The sequence below is a fragment of the Pan troglodytes genome, chromosome 12 (genome assembly GCF_028858775.2).
Source record: "Pan troglodytes isolate AG18354 chromosome 12, NHGRI_mPanTro3-v2.0_pri, whole genome shotgun sequence".
NCBI lineage: Eukaryota > Metazoa > Chordata > Mammalia > Primates > Hominidae > Pan > Pan troglodytes.
In genome coordinates this window covers 47,179,990-47,193,694 of record NC_072410.2, presented here as the reverse complement: position 1 = coordinate 47,193,694, position 13,705 = coordinate 47,179,990, and the positions used below count along the sequence as shown (strand labels likewise).

Below are 13,705 nucleotides of genomic sequence, written 5' to 3'. Positions count from 1 at the left end.
ACCCACAAGGCTTTACACATGCCAGGTTAGGTGACCTCATCCCACTGAAGTTTTGGAGACAACCTGCCAAAACAAGCAAACTCAGGGGGATTACAGCTGTGCAGGACAGCTGTGGAGGAAGCCAGAGTACATAAATGTGCAGGTATTTGTGTAAGGCAGTCTAGCCCACAGAGCAAGTGGCCCAGGGACTAGCAAGTGGGCTCGGTTTTCAAAGCCAAGGCTGCATTAGAAGCAATAGAAGATTCCAAGTTAGTTTAGTGATCAGTTGTAACCAAGTATCCAGTGTCAAACACAACTTACCCAGAGGGTAAGTGAGTGGCTCCAAATCTGCTTCTCCAACACCCTATATGGGTCATTAAATTCCCTTAGCCAGTTTTACCTTCAATAGATAAATGAGCCTTACAATACATGGAGAGAAGGTGTACTTTGCATCTGATCAAGTATAATGTGGGAGACTCAGCTGGTGGCATTTATTCATCCATCCCTCATTCATCAATTGGTTTCACCAATATTTATATGCTAGGTGCACACTGCAAAGGGCACATGCACAGTAAAGACAAAGCTGGAGTCACAGAGTTTTTGACCCCAAGTCTGCACCTCTCTCCTCCAGGCAGGTGTGTGTTGACTCCATCCCCCCATCCCAAAAAAGTTAATCCTCTTCTAGCCCTGACTATGTACATAGGCTCAATTTAGCATCAAGATCAGTGGTGCTAGGAACTAACCCCAATGTCCTGCCCCTCTGTGGCTGGGGGCAGGGCCAGGAGGCAAGGAAAGGAGCAAGAGTTGTAAAAATAATGGCATAGTCTTAAATCACAAGCATGATGCAGGTGGAAAACCCAATGGACTTAGGCTCTCATTAATGCACTTAGCAAACCTTATCTCACATTAACTGAGCACTTATTATATGCCAAGCACTGGGCTAAGCCCTTTACCCGCATAGTGTAAAGAGTATGTGTTTTGAAATCCTGATGTGTGTGTGAATCTTGGCCCTACCGCTCATTAGCTCCATGACTCTGGGCAAAGTGCTTAGCCTCTCTGTGCCTCTGTTTCTTTGTCTGGAAAATAGGGCAATACCAGTAGTAACTGTAAAGGACATTATAGGTTTTAAATGAGTAAAAATGTACAAAATGCTAAACTTGAACCATGTCCTGGAATTAGGTAGGCACTCAGTATTAAGATAAATGATTATTATTCCATTAGTTAGTCATACTAGTCTGCAGAGAAGGTACGCTATTTCTTCTTACCAAGAAGACTTTGAGAGACTGATTCAACTTGACCAAGGTCAAGTAATTAACTTTTAACAGAGTTAATAAGCGGCAGAACTGAGATTTGAATGCAAGAAGCCTGATGCCAAAGCCTGAAACCATCACTGTGAGCATCGACGGCACTAAGCTAGATTCTAAGTATGTAAGACCAGGGGAGAGATAAACAAAATACTGTAAGAGATACATATTTATTTTTTAAAAAAAAGGAGGGGAGAGGGGAGGCTGAGGCTGAGGCTGAGGCTTTCCCCCAACCTGGGGCAGGGCAGGGAGCAACAAAATGGTCTGTAGGAACTGAAGAATGATGCTTCACCCAAAAGGAGACTTAACTTCTAGTCTCAAAGATTGATTGCCAGCCAAGGAGGAAGAAGGGCATTCCAAAAAGTCAGGACCTAGAATACCAAAAGAATAGTGGGTTGGGGGAATGTCAGGAACATTGAGGAAGTGGCATAAGGTGAGGCCAGTTGTGAAGAGCCATGTGTACAAGGTCGGGGGTTACATTTTATTCCGTAAAGACAGTGATTTTCAAACTTTAACATGCAGAGGAATTACCTTCAGTGCTTGTAAAACACCTGCAGATTCCCAATTCCCATCCCTTCTGCTAGCAATAGGGGACCAACAAGGGTGCTAAGGCAATATAGCAGCATGACCTGCTGTGGATTTGGCAACAGAATTCTGGCACTGGAATGGAGGGAAAGACTGGGACAGAGACTGGTATAATCAGCCAAACTAGAGCAGATAAAAGGATGAGAGCTGGAAATAATGGCACTCTTCATGAAGTGAAACATTAAACCTGGGCTTGTCAACCTCAGCACTATTAACATTTTAGGCTAGATAATTCTTAAATCTTGGAAGCGGAGTGGGGGAGGGGGGAGATGTCTTGTGCAATACAGGATTTGGCAGCATCCCTGGCCTCTACCCACCAGATGAATAAGATCCTCTTCTACTTACATGATGACAGCCAAATATGTCTCCAGACATTGCTGGATGTCACTTGGGAAGTAAAACCAAAATTCCGTTGAAAACCATTACTTTAAGGCCTAGCATCCCTGCTTTACAGATGAGGAAATCCAGCTACAGAAAGGTACAGGAAGGCCCCAGCCAGGATTCAAGCTGGTGGTCTCACTCCAGGGCCTGGGCTCTTAGCCACTGCGCTTGACTGCCTTTATGGAAAGGAGATTCAAGCCAGCCTTCTGAACAGTATTACACATTTCGTGACAGACTGGATGACAAGAAGGGGATGAATTAATAAGATTCAAAGGTGAAACCTCAGTGCTTGCCGCTGAACTCAGAGGACAGTAGATAATAAGTAGTTTGGGTTTGAATAGAATCAAGGTGTATTAGGTCAAAACGGAAAAAGCCTGGTCCCTTGTACTATGAGAAAGGAGGTGGGGGGGCGGGGGAGTTGGGGGGGACGGTTCTTGCTCAGACTAAAAAGAAGAATCTTCTGTAGGGCTGGACTTGAAGTGTGTGTGTGGTATAGACCAGCTAGGACCCAAATCCTGGCTGGGCCCTTTCCTAGCTAGCTGTGTGGCCCCATCTCATTTTGCCCGTTTGTAGAATAGGGGTAAGAGTCCCTACACACAGGCTTGTTATGAGAACTCAGGCAGTTAATAAGAACAACATGGCAAGCCAGCACGATGTGGTTGGCACTCCTCTCCTTCCAGGACATCCTCATTTCCTCCATGCCCCAACGCGCTCCGTACTGCGTGCCAACACCTCCCCTTACCCCTCAATAGGAGGGGTGGGGACCCCCACGCAGACCTCCCAGATAGAGCAGCGTGGACTGTCTGCGCGCCCCTCTCCAAAAGCAAAGCGTCCCACTGGGACTTTAGGGGGCGCCAACAGCCTTTCACTCCCTGATGCACTCGGCTTTCGGGATCCTGGGGGTCGCCAAATGCGCGCGGCGAGTTGGCTACCTCCGAAACAAACCAGGTAAATAGTCCACGGTGCAGCACGTACATTTCTGGCAGGTCCGCCCCCCGCAGGCTTGGGATCGAAGCCAGTCAGGCTCAGCCCAGCTCCCAGAGGCATAGGAGAGAAGCGCTAGATTTGGGAACGACCTGCTTTCCGAAGCTGGGCTGCAGAGGCAGGGAGTTGAGAGTTGTTCTATCCAGAAAGAAGCAGGGGCGGGGGGGGGGGGGGGGGCGGGGGGCGAGAGAAGAAACAGGAAAGTGGGAGGAAGAGGAGGCAAAAAAGAAAGCGCTGGGAAGCAGAGTTCCCTGTGGGACCCAGCCTACAACACCTGGGCAGGGACTTGGGAACAAAGCAGCTGCTTCAGGTCAGAAGTGCTCTGGGTGTTTCCGAAAAGAGGGCGCTTCGGAGAAGTCGGAGCCCGCTGGGGATGCCGGGCGCCCCAGAATTCAGGGAGCGCTCTCGGGCGCCTCTTACCTTTGCTGGGGCCCCGGCGCGCACTTCCGGGGACTGCGCTTGGGACGCGCGGGGCCAAGCAGGGGGACCCGGAGCTGATCACTGAGGGGCGGACACGACAAAGCGCTGCCCGGGTCTTGGGCCGGCACCAGTACCTCGGAAAGGAATCCCGGCGGAGGGGCTGCCGGGGTCAGGGCTGGCCTGGGGATGTGGGGTCCCGGCCTGGGTGCTCACGGACGGCGGCGCCAAGCCCCGCAGAAGCTGCAGGAGCCCGAGTCAGTGGGAGGAAAAGGTTGTCTCATTTCCTTCGATCTCCCCCCTCCTCCACCCGCTTGGCTCCGGACCTGCCCTCCCTCTCCCCCGCCCCCTTCTGCAAGCCAGCGGCCCATGTGGGCGCCCGCAAGACGCGAAACCTGAACGGCTGCGGCGTGCGGCACCTCCCTCCGCGCCAAGTTAGTTCACGCTCCCAACTCCTGCCTGCCTCCCCGCGCTGCCGACTGTCTGCAGGACCGGGGAGGTTCCCCATCGGCAGTCCCCAACCTATCCCGGTCCTCCAGGCTTTCCCCCTGCTGGGACGAGCCCAGATTTGAAAGCAGACCTCCAAGCCCCTGCCAGCAGCCATCCTCTCATTCCTGTCCCGTCGCCTGCTTTGAGCCTGTATTCAGCTACTCAACTCAGACAGGAAATAACCACTTACTTTGTTAAATTTGATCAACTTTTTTTTTTTTTTTTTCTGAGTGGGAAGTTAAAGCCTGATGCATAATCTCGAAGGAATGTTCATTTTTATCGGAAGAAATGCAGCTGAGGCCTCTGTTTGGCCTTTCTCTTTCAGGGTTGGGGTTTTGTTTGTTAAAATCAACAAGTATTTTATGGAGAGTGATGGGCGCTCAGCTGGGCGCTGGAAACGCAGAAACAACCAGAGGGACACACTGTTCCCATACAATCGTCATAGGGGAAGAGTGCAGGGAGAGAACAGGTCCCGGGATGCGGTGGTCTCTTAAGAGATGGGTCACGGAGTGAAAGAGCCTTCTACAGAATCAAAATAAAAGCTTGGACAGAGGGAAGACGGAATAAGAAAGCCTTCAGGAGGCGGTCTAGCAAAGAGCACAGCCAGGGCAGTGAGTGGATGGTGGGGAACAGGGAGGAAAATATTGTGCCAGTCCGTTAGGAAAGGAGAGGAGCTCCTAGAAGCAGTGGGATGGAACTGACAAGATCTGATGACCAAGGGCTTGAAAGGGAGAAGATGAGGAGAGGATGAAGGAGAGAGGTGACTCCCAGGCCTCTGGCTAGAGTAGCCAGTGACCATGTGGATGACTAGAATCCCAGAGTGCCTTCTGGAGCTGCTACTCCAAGTGTGGTCCAGAGACTGGCAGTACTAACACCACATGGAAGCTTTATGGAAACGAAAACCCTCGGGCCGCACTTGAACCACTGGATTAGTATCTGCAGCTTAACAAGATCCCTAGATGATTCAAATGTGCATTAGAATTTGGAAGCACTGGCCGCTAGACCACTGACTGTATATTATGCTGTATATTGGACTGATTGTATATTAGACTATGGAGCCCTGGGTGTCTATTAGAAACACCTGGGGAGCTTTAAAAACCAATAGGAGGCCCCAGCTCCACCCTCACAAATATTTCTGTAATTGTCTGGGGTGGAGCTCCCACATCAGTTTTTTTTCAGATGCTCTCAAGATGATCTCATACAGCCAGAGATGAGAGCCACTGTTTCAGACTTACTCAAGAGCTACTTCATTTTACCTTGAAATGCTGCTCTTCAAAAGGAAAACAACACCTATCTGTAGATGAAAACGTAAAGACAGGTTATCCCACTCTCATGCAGAGGCAACTGGTCTGGTAGAAAGGGCCCTTGTTTCCTAAACTAATCAGGGAACAAGGTTCTAGCCTCAGACAGCACTAAATTACTCTCTGAACTTGAGAAAGTACTCCCCTCTCCGACCTCTGTTTCCTTATCTGTAAAAAGAATACATACTTGCCTGACTCCAAATTCCACACTCTGGCATGCACGGGCCATCATCAGAGCTCCCCCTAACTCTCCAGCTTTCCAGCAGGCATATGGAGAGGCTGTGATGAGAAGCGGGGTTTCCTGATGTAATACTACTTGTGTTAGCCAAGGGCACAGCCCTGTACGAATATCAGAGATCAGAGGTTCGTGTGCCGAGTACAGGAGCACACATACAATCAGTGCTCAGTAAATGTGTGTTGAATGAACTAATTAGTAAAGAAATAAATAGATAGGGCACAGGTGCCAATAGGTGAGCACAGACTTTCTATAGATGGGCCCTAATCTTGAGCCTACTTATTTGCCCCCAGGCTGGAGAAAGGACACCTGGAAGCACTCTGACCCAATCTACCTTTGGATTTAAAAATACTACCACTACTAAGAACTGCTAATATGTGTTGGTACTTAGTACGTGCCAGTCACTGGGCTGTGTCTCACTTATAAACATTGCCTCATTTTATTAAAATGAAGCAGATACTGTTGAACCCCCTACACTTCAACAGATTTCAGGAATCACAGGTATGGAGAGACTAGAGCTGCCATCTAGATTATCTACTTCTGGTTGTGCAGCAGGACAGAAGTGCATCCGTTGCTAGCCTGAGAGCCCCTCTTGGGGTTCCTACGGGTCATTCTCCAGAACATGCATCCCTGCATGAAGGCCAACATTGAGATAAATGACTACTTAAGGATCCTACAGAGGTAGATTCTACCAGGAGCTATGTCAGAGGACCTATGGGTTATGGCTGCACCTTGGAAAGGAACCCCTCAAAGCTACTAACTTCATGCTTGCATGCACACGTGTGTTCATGTGTGTGTGTATGCTTTTAATGAGAGCCTCATAGATACCGAACTCTATGCCAATCCTTTCCACATACATTTCTTTTAATCAACACAGCATCTTGATTGGCTAAGTATTCTTGTTCTGTTATTTTATAAATAAGAAAACTGGAACAACATGAAGATCTGTTCGTCTCTGTAGCCCGTTTCTTAAGTATACATCCTATTGCATTGTTGTTCCTGTCCATCACCTCTGCCCACCCCCATTCTATGGAGGCAAGAATCTTCACTTCAAGTCCCATTCGCTTGTTATGGTTACAAGTCATCAAAACTCTCTGTGCCTCATTTTCCTACCCACAAAATAAGTTGTCTTTGATTGCTCTTTTTTGAAGGTACCGTGTGTGGCTTGACACTCTAGGCTGAGAGGAGATGAGGAGAGATAACCCACAGACTGTTAAGAGAAACTGAACACTGGGGTGATTTATTCCAAGATGAGAGGGCCCATTGCTTCATTAATGGCAAAATTAGTATAAAAGAGGGAAATAGCTATTTTCCATTTCTAGGGAGACATATTTATGGAACAGTGCCAAATATCAATTAAGACCTTAGGTCAGATGTGAGAAAGGGGCATTAAGCCTCTGCTAGACTAGGGCAAATTCTCAATGGCTACCTTTTGAAGCTCCCTATCCTGGTCTCATAGGGTCTGCTGGATAGACCTTCAGGGTGGAGGTGGTCAGGGAACACAGGAGAGGTTGGAACACACAGGCTGATACAGGAAGGGCAGAGGAGTAGGGAGTCCATGTGCACAGGCACAGTGTACAGCTCCAGTTCTAACCACAGATGAAGAATTAGAGGAAGAAAAGGGTTCATCCCAGGAAACCAGGATCTGCAGCTCAGGATCTCAAGTAACCACTTCATGCCCAGTTCTCGGCCCAAGGCTGATAGCTGGGGCTCTCAGTGTGAGCAGCCTTGCAGATGTGGGCAGGTAATGCCAGCAGAGTGCACAGGGCTCCCATGGCGCTGGTGGTCAGAGCAGGGAACCACAATTCCCCCACACTGATGTTGTGGCCAACAGCACATCCAGTTCATGGGAAAAGTCTAGAAGCCAGGGCCCCTTCAGCTAATACAAAGAAGATGTGATAGTTTTAATGCTCAGTGAGTGGAGGCTGTGGCATTCCCTCAGTGGCGCAAATGTCGTGATGACAAGATTTGATAGGAGGATCGTGTTCCACCCATGTCACCACTGAGCACCACCGATCAGCTACTGTTAGACAAGACTCTAGCCACATTCCTATTGCTTCTGCTTCCAAAACTCCATCTGCATTTGCATAGCAGTAATTTGATGATTTTACACAAAGCTCATTGTGGCAAATATTTACTAGTTTTTGCTTCAAACAGAAATACAACCTCAGACTTTGATTACCCCCATTTTACTGATGAACAAACTAAGGCACAACACCCAAAGGCAGCCAAAAACAAAAACAAACTGAGTCACCAGCTGAGCGAAGGTGAAACCCTTAGACTCCTATGGTTTACCCAAAAATGATGAGCTGCCAAAGGCACCACAAGATGCTTGCAGTGAGAATATGTCCCGATATGTCCTCACCCAAAATCATCTGGCACTATGTAACCCGTGTGTCTATCAATGCAGTTCAGCTTAACTGTCATTTCCTGGAGACTGCTCGCCCTTCACAGAGAACTGTCCTAGACACCATAGGCAACCTTGCTGCACGATACACTCAGCTCTCAGCTGGGGCATGTTCTGAAATCACAAGCTGGGCTCCAGATCAGACCAATTGAATCAGAATCTCTAGGAGTAGGGCTTTTTTTAAAACCTTTCCAGGTAATTACAATGTGCTGTTAGGATTGAAAGCCACTTTTGTAGGAAATGCAGAGACAAATTCCAAACAGTAAGGAGCTCAGTCTAGTAATAGATGATCTTCAAACGTCACCAGGAAAAGGAGAACATCAAAACTGCTCTCCTGTGTGCGGAGTATTAAGACAATGTCAAATAGACAAAAATCCCTGGACTTTTCTCTGCCGTAAGTGACTGAAATCATCCTCATGTGGTAGGATGTGGGGATTTTCCTACCCCACAAGGTAGGAAATCTGGTTTTGTCCCAAGAAAGTACAAATGATTGAAACCAGAATCCTTGCCTGCTTCCACTATGGCACTGCTATTTACAAGAAGCCTTCAAACTTCCAGCTCTTATTAATTCCAGAAGTAGTAAATGATCTCCAGGAGTGATGGAGCAAGGCAGGCATGTAAACCAAATAATGAAAGACAAAGGAAATTGCCTCATGGCCTGATGAGAGGCTAATGGATGTGCAGACAGAGACACCAATGTGTCACCATTAATGATGTCACTTTAGGAAAATCAGGAGGCCGAAAATTTTTTTTTATGCTTTGCCCTACAGTTATTTCCTATCTATTCATCTTAACAAAAGTGAACTTGAAAAGAAAATGTATACTTGTTTAAAATGTTAGTTTGGAGAAATGAGGACAACCGTTCTCTTTTTCTCTCTCTCTCTTTCTCTCTCTATCTCTCTCTTTCTCCTGTTGTCTCACTTTTGCTATTACATTTCCTGGCAAAGTAATGGGACTTCTGTTAAGGTCCACGGATAGTCATTAACCAAGTGCATTTACATTCATTCATTCCACGACAGCCTGCTGAAATGAAACTAGTCATTTGATAGTATTAGCTACTAACATCGCCTAGACACCAAAGGTCAAAGAATGCAGTATGCCTTATTTATAGTCCAACCTTTTGCCAAATTTTTATAAGGTCTAATGGATGCATTTAATTGCCAAATAAATCAATGTTGACAGTTATACCCCCTCTGCAGTCCTAGATTCCAGATGTAGACAACCAAATTATAAAAACCCATGTTCTCCAGGCCTTGTCTTTTTTTTCAGAAAGCAAAGTTTTACCTGTACAAAGGAATATGAGAGGATGCCAGGAGCACACGTCAGTCGTTCAAAAGAACTTTTCATGGAACTAAGACCTCCAGGGAATATAAGCCACACAGCTAAGTTTCCACATGTTCTCATCACTTCTCTCACCTTTTTAAATGTAATGTGCCCGAAAAGGATGAAATATTGAGTAAAAAGCATCAATTAAGTATCCTCTTTATCTGTTCTATTGTGGAGTGGGGGTTTATCTTGTTGAATTATTTCCTCACAGGCCCTAGTCAGAAGAATAGAGATTTAAATACTCCTGGATCAAACACTTTGTCTTGCTTGGGGCAACAGAGTAGAAATCAAAATATTTCTCTAGCCAGTTGCCGCTTCCCAATACAACATTTCTTCTGATTAATGATAGGTTTTTAATCAAAACATATTCACCATTTAAACCATAAACATAGCTTAGTATAAAATTTGCTTCTTTATTTTTTTTTTTTTCTATTTTCTATAGGGAAATTCTCATGCCCAGGCTGACACCTCTTCTACATTTTTCATCTTGGCTAACAAGGTTAAATAAGCATAAACAGAACTTAAACAAATCATCCATACACAACACTCTCTTTCTAACCAGCAGGAAGCCACTGTAAAATTGAGAGATTTCAATGATAAAAAATGAGACAACGGAACTATGAAAGATGTCTAGAGAAAATGCTAATAGTTGTTCTTTAAGAAAATTCAAGTTAGATCCCAAGTCACAATATACATGGGCCGCAAAAAGTTGTCCATAAGATAAATATTTTTAAAATAAGATAAATCTATTTTTATATTGAAAATACCATTGACTCTCATTATAAAATTGAGATATCACACTACATTTTAATCTCATGACCTGTTTGAAAAATTACCCTGCATGTCTAGAAAACTATACATTTTTAGAGAAAAAGGATACATAAGAGTTTGGAATAAAGTATAAGTTTTGAGTTAAAATAGCTCAACCTCATAGCATACCTGAACTGGACACTGAGCCCTATGTTAGGGTTCCATTATGAGACTGCCTGCAACTCTTCCAAATTCCTCAAAGACTTATTTTCTGTAACTCTGTGAAAGTTGTCAACCTGAGAAACTAAGAGTGATTTGGTTTGAAAGATAAATGGGCAAAACACAGGACAGACAACAAATCATACCGAGCTCTTAATCTCCCTGAAGAGTGTACACTAACCAGAACAGATTATTGAAGGGGTCCCAAATTTCTGAAACCCGCATAGTTCATGCTTTTAATCCATTCTTCGATTCATAGATTTCATAGTTGCAAATTCTAGAACACGGTATCCTTATGCACAGGTATGCTAGATCTAATCAAACCAACTGGATGGCAATGTGTTCATGTCCCCAGTGCCCAAATCGGAGTGATTTCCATTGCTTAAACCAGTGTCTGTGACCAGCAACCAGTCGGTCTCCTGTGTCTGAACATATCTGATGGAGTTTGGGATCTACTGTAGATGTAAATGAAGAATCTAAGATTTTGATCCTAACAGAAGAAGAGCTAATAAATGAAAGGCTGATTCACTTGCTTCATTTTTAGTCCACACTGAGAATCTGTTAAATTAGCAGGTTTGATTAATGTATTAACAATACAATACTCTTGATTTATTTTAAATGGCTTGCTATACTTCCCAGAAGCATAAGGTTTACTTGCAATGAGATGTGCCGGGCAACAGAGCTTCCTATGACTTCAAACTCCCTGGGCACATGGGAAGTTTGGTCTGGGGGGCTTTTCTCTGTGCCAAAGCCCCTGCTTGCCAGGCCTTTCCTCCTCATCCTTATTTCCTCTTTCCTTCTCTTTAATCTTCCCACTGTCTCCTTCCTCTGCCTTGAACATACCTGAAGCTCCCCCATGTTTATGTTAATAATGTATTATTATTTGATAATCAGTAATAAATCATTGTTACTAATCAATAATTATTATTAAGTAATTAATTAAAATTTAATAATTAAAGGATATTATTTAATATTAAGTAATAATTATTAGATAATAATAAATAAATAATTATTAAATAAACCTTCAAGATTCTGGACCCATTTCTAGATATTGTTCTTTCTTTCATTTTCATTTTATTTTATTATTTTGGGAGTACAGGTGATTTTTGGTTACATAGATAAATTCTTCAGTGGTGATTTCTGAGATGTTAGTGCACCTGTCACCCGGGCAGTATACACTGTACCCAATGTGTAGTCTTTTCTCCCTCACCTCCCTTCCAACCTTCCCCCTTAAGTCCCCAAAATTTATTATATTGTTCTATGCCTTTGCATCCTCATAGTTTGGCTCTCATTCATAAGTGAGAGCATACAATATTTGGTTTTCCATTCCTGAGCTACTTCACTTAGAATAATGGCCTCCAGCTCCATTCACGTTGCTGCAAAAGACATTATTCTGTTCCTCTTTATGACAGAGTAGTATTCCATGATGTACATACACCACATTTTCTTTATCCTCTGGTTGGCTGATGAGCACTTAAATATGCAAAGATATGGAACTATGCTTTCATATCTTTGCAATTGCAAATTCTGCTGCTATAAACATGTGTTGCATGTGTCTTTTTCACATAATGACTTCTTATCCTTTGGGTAGATACCCAGTAGTGGGATTGCTGGATTGAATGGTAGTTCTACTTTTAGAACTTTAAAGAATCTCCGTACTGTTTTCCATATTTACTTTCCCATCAGCAGTGTAAAATTGTTCCCCTTTCATCACATCCATGCCAACATATATTGTTTTTTGACTTTTTAATTATTTAATTTTAATTTAATAAATATTTTAATAATTTTTAATTATTTCCAGATACTTTTATTTATACTTCATTCTTTTCATAACCAAACTTCTCAAATCAATGGTATTCGCTCGCCTCACTTTCTTAATCCCTTTCAATCCTCAGCTCACGGTAGTCTGGTTTTTGTCCCCAACACGCCACTGAAACTGCCCTCATTAAAGTTCCCCATGGCTGCCTCCTGCTAATGCTCCTCATCTCCCTGCAGTACTTGCTGCTGTAGCCACGTCCTTCTTCACACCCCCTCCTCCTTTCATTTCTGTGCTTCTCCATTTCCTAGATCCCCTCCTACTTTTGTGATCATTCCTCCTCTGTGACCTTCTTTAACTGGCTTTGCTTGGTAACAGACACATCTGTTCGCATCACTAAAATGCTTCAGGGGTTGCCCACCTCTTACAAAATAAAATCAGGTCTCCATAGCATGGGCTGCAACATCCTTCAGGGTCAGCCGCTACATATCTCTCCCAACCATTCAGTACCAACCCATCTTCTGCTTCAGCCATGTCAACCTTTTTGCAGTTTCACAAACAGGTTATGCTATTTCACGCTCCTGTACCTTTGTACAGAATGTTCTTGACTCCACCCCCATCCTCCACTAAGGAATTCCAGCTCATCTTTTAAGACTGAGGACAAAGGTGAGCAATTCTGGGAAGCTTTGTCTGCCCCCAAACAGAGGCAGCAACCCCACCTGAGTCCTGGGCATCTGTGACACATTTTCACTGTAGAGCTCTGCACCCTGTTACGTCTCACAGATCCGAGTCCTGTGAGGTCAATCGGTTCTTGTTCATCTCTCTGTCTCAAGTTTGCACACTCCACCTACCACATGATTAGGGTGCAAGAAATGCATGCTTCTTTTACTTCTCTAATTTAATATAATTTGCCCGGAGCTTTCTATTCATTTCATAGAAAATTTTAATTTCAGTTGTTACTGGGGCATGTCCCCTCCCCAGAGTCAGATGGAAGTCCAGGGTCAGGTAGAGGTGCATGATGCAAAGCATGCAAAGAGACTTTGTCTACCTGGTCACCACATCCAGGCTTGTTTTCCAAAACAGCATGGAGCCCTGAGGCAAGTTCTTCTAAGGCTTGGGCCTGGGGATTCTTTTCACAGAGGTTCTCAAGGTCACAGACCTTAATGTTTACTTATTTCTACCCCAGTGCCACTTTCAGCCCCTCAGCTGCCCTCATTGTTGGTGCTGTTGGAAAGCAAGGTCCAGATGATCATACTTCAAGGGCACCCCAGTAACTCTGTTCTTTCTCTCATTTTCAGAGACTCCCTCAGTCTCCAGTCAGGGTGCACACCTTCAGAAATACAAAGCTCCCACTCCTGCCCATCACAGAGCAGCATGATTCTCCTCAAGGTGCATAGGGAGCTGAAACAAAAACAGAAATAGGGATGTCTCCTACTGGAAAACCTGTTTTCAGCCCCACAACGAAACAGCTCTCAAAGACAAGGGCATGACAGGATCTTGCTACCTTTTTGAGGCAAAGAGTACCCTCAGTGAAGAAACCAAGACATAGGTAAATATCTCAATAAATTACTC

General features: G+C 44.6%; 1 protein-coding gene across 5 annotated transcripts in view; it reads right to left on the bottom strand.

Moving 5' to 3' along the window:
• Positions 1–13,705, bottom strand: part of EVA1A (eva-1 homolog A, regulator of programmed cell death) — a 154,648-nt gene that overhangs the window by 64,782 nt on the left and 76,161 nt on the right. The window contains exon 1 of one of the 5 annotated variants that reach the window (XM_009442725.5): positions 3,654–4,057. The exons of 3 other annotated variants lie outside the window; for them this stretch is intronic. The gene's annotated coding sequence lies outside the window, so the exon portion shown is untranslated. Of the gene's footprint in view, positions 1–3,653; positions 4,058–13,705 lie in introns of those variants that run through there. One more of the 5 variants, XM_016948857.4, reaches the window with a different exon arrangement.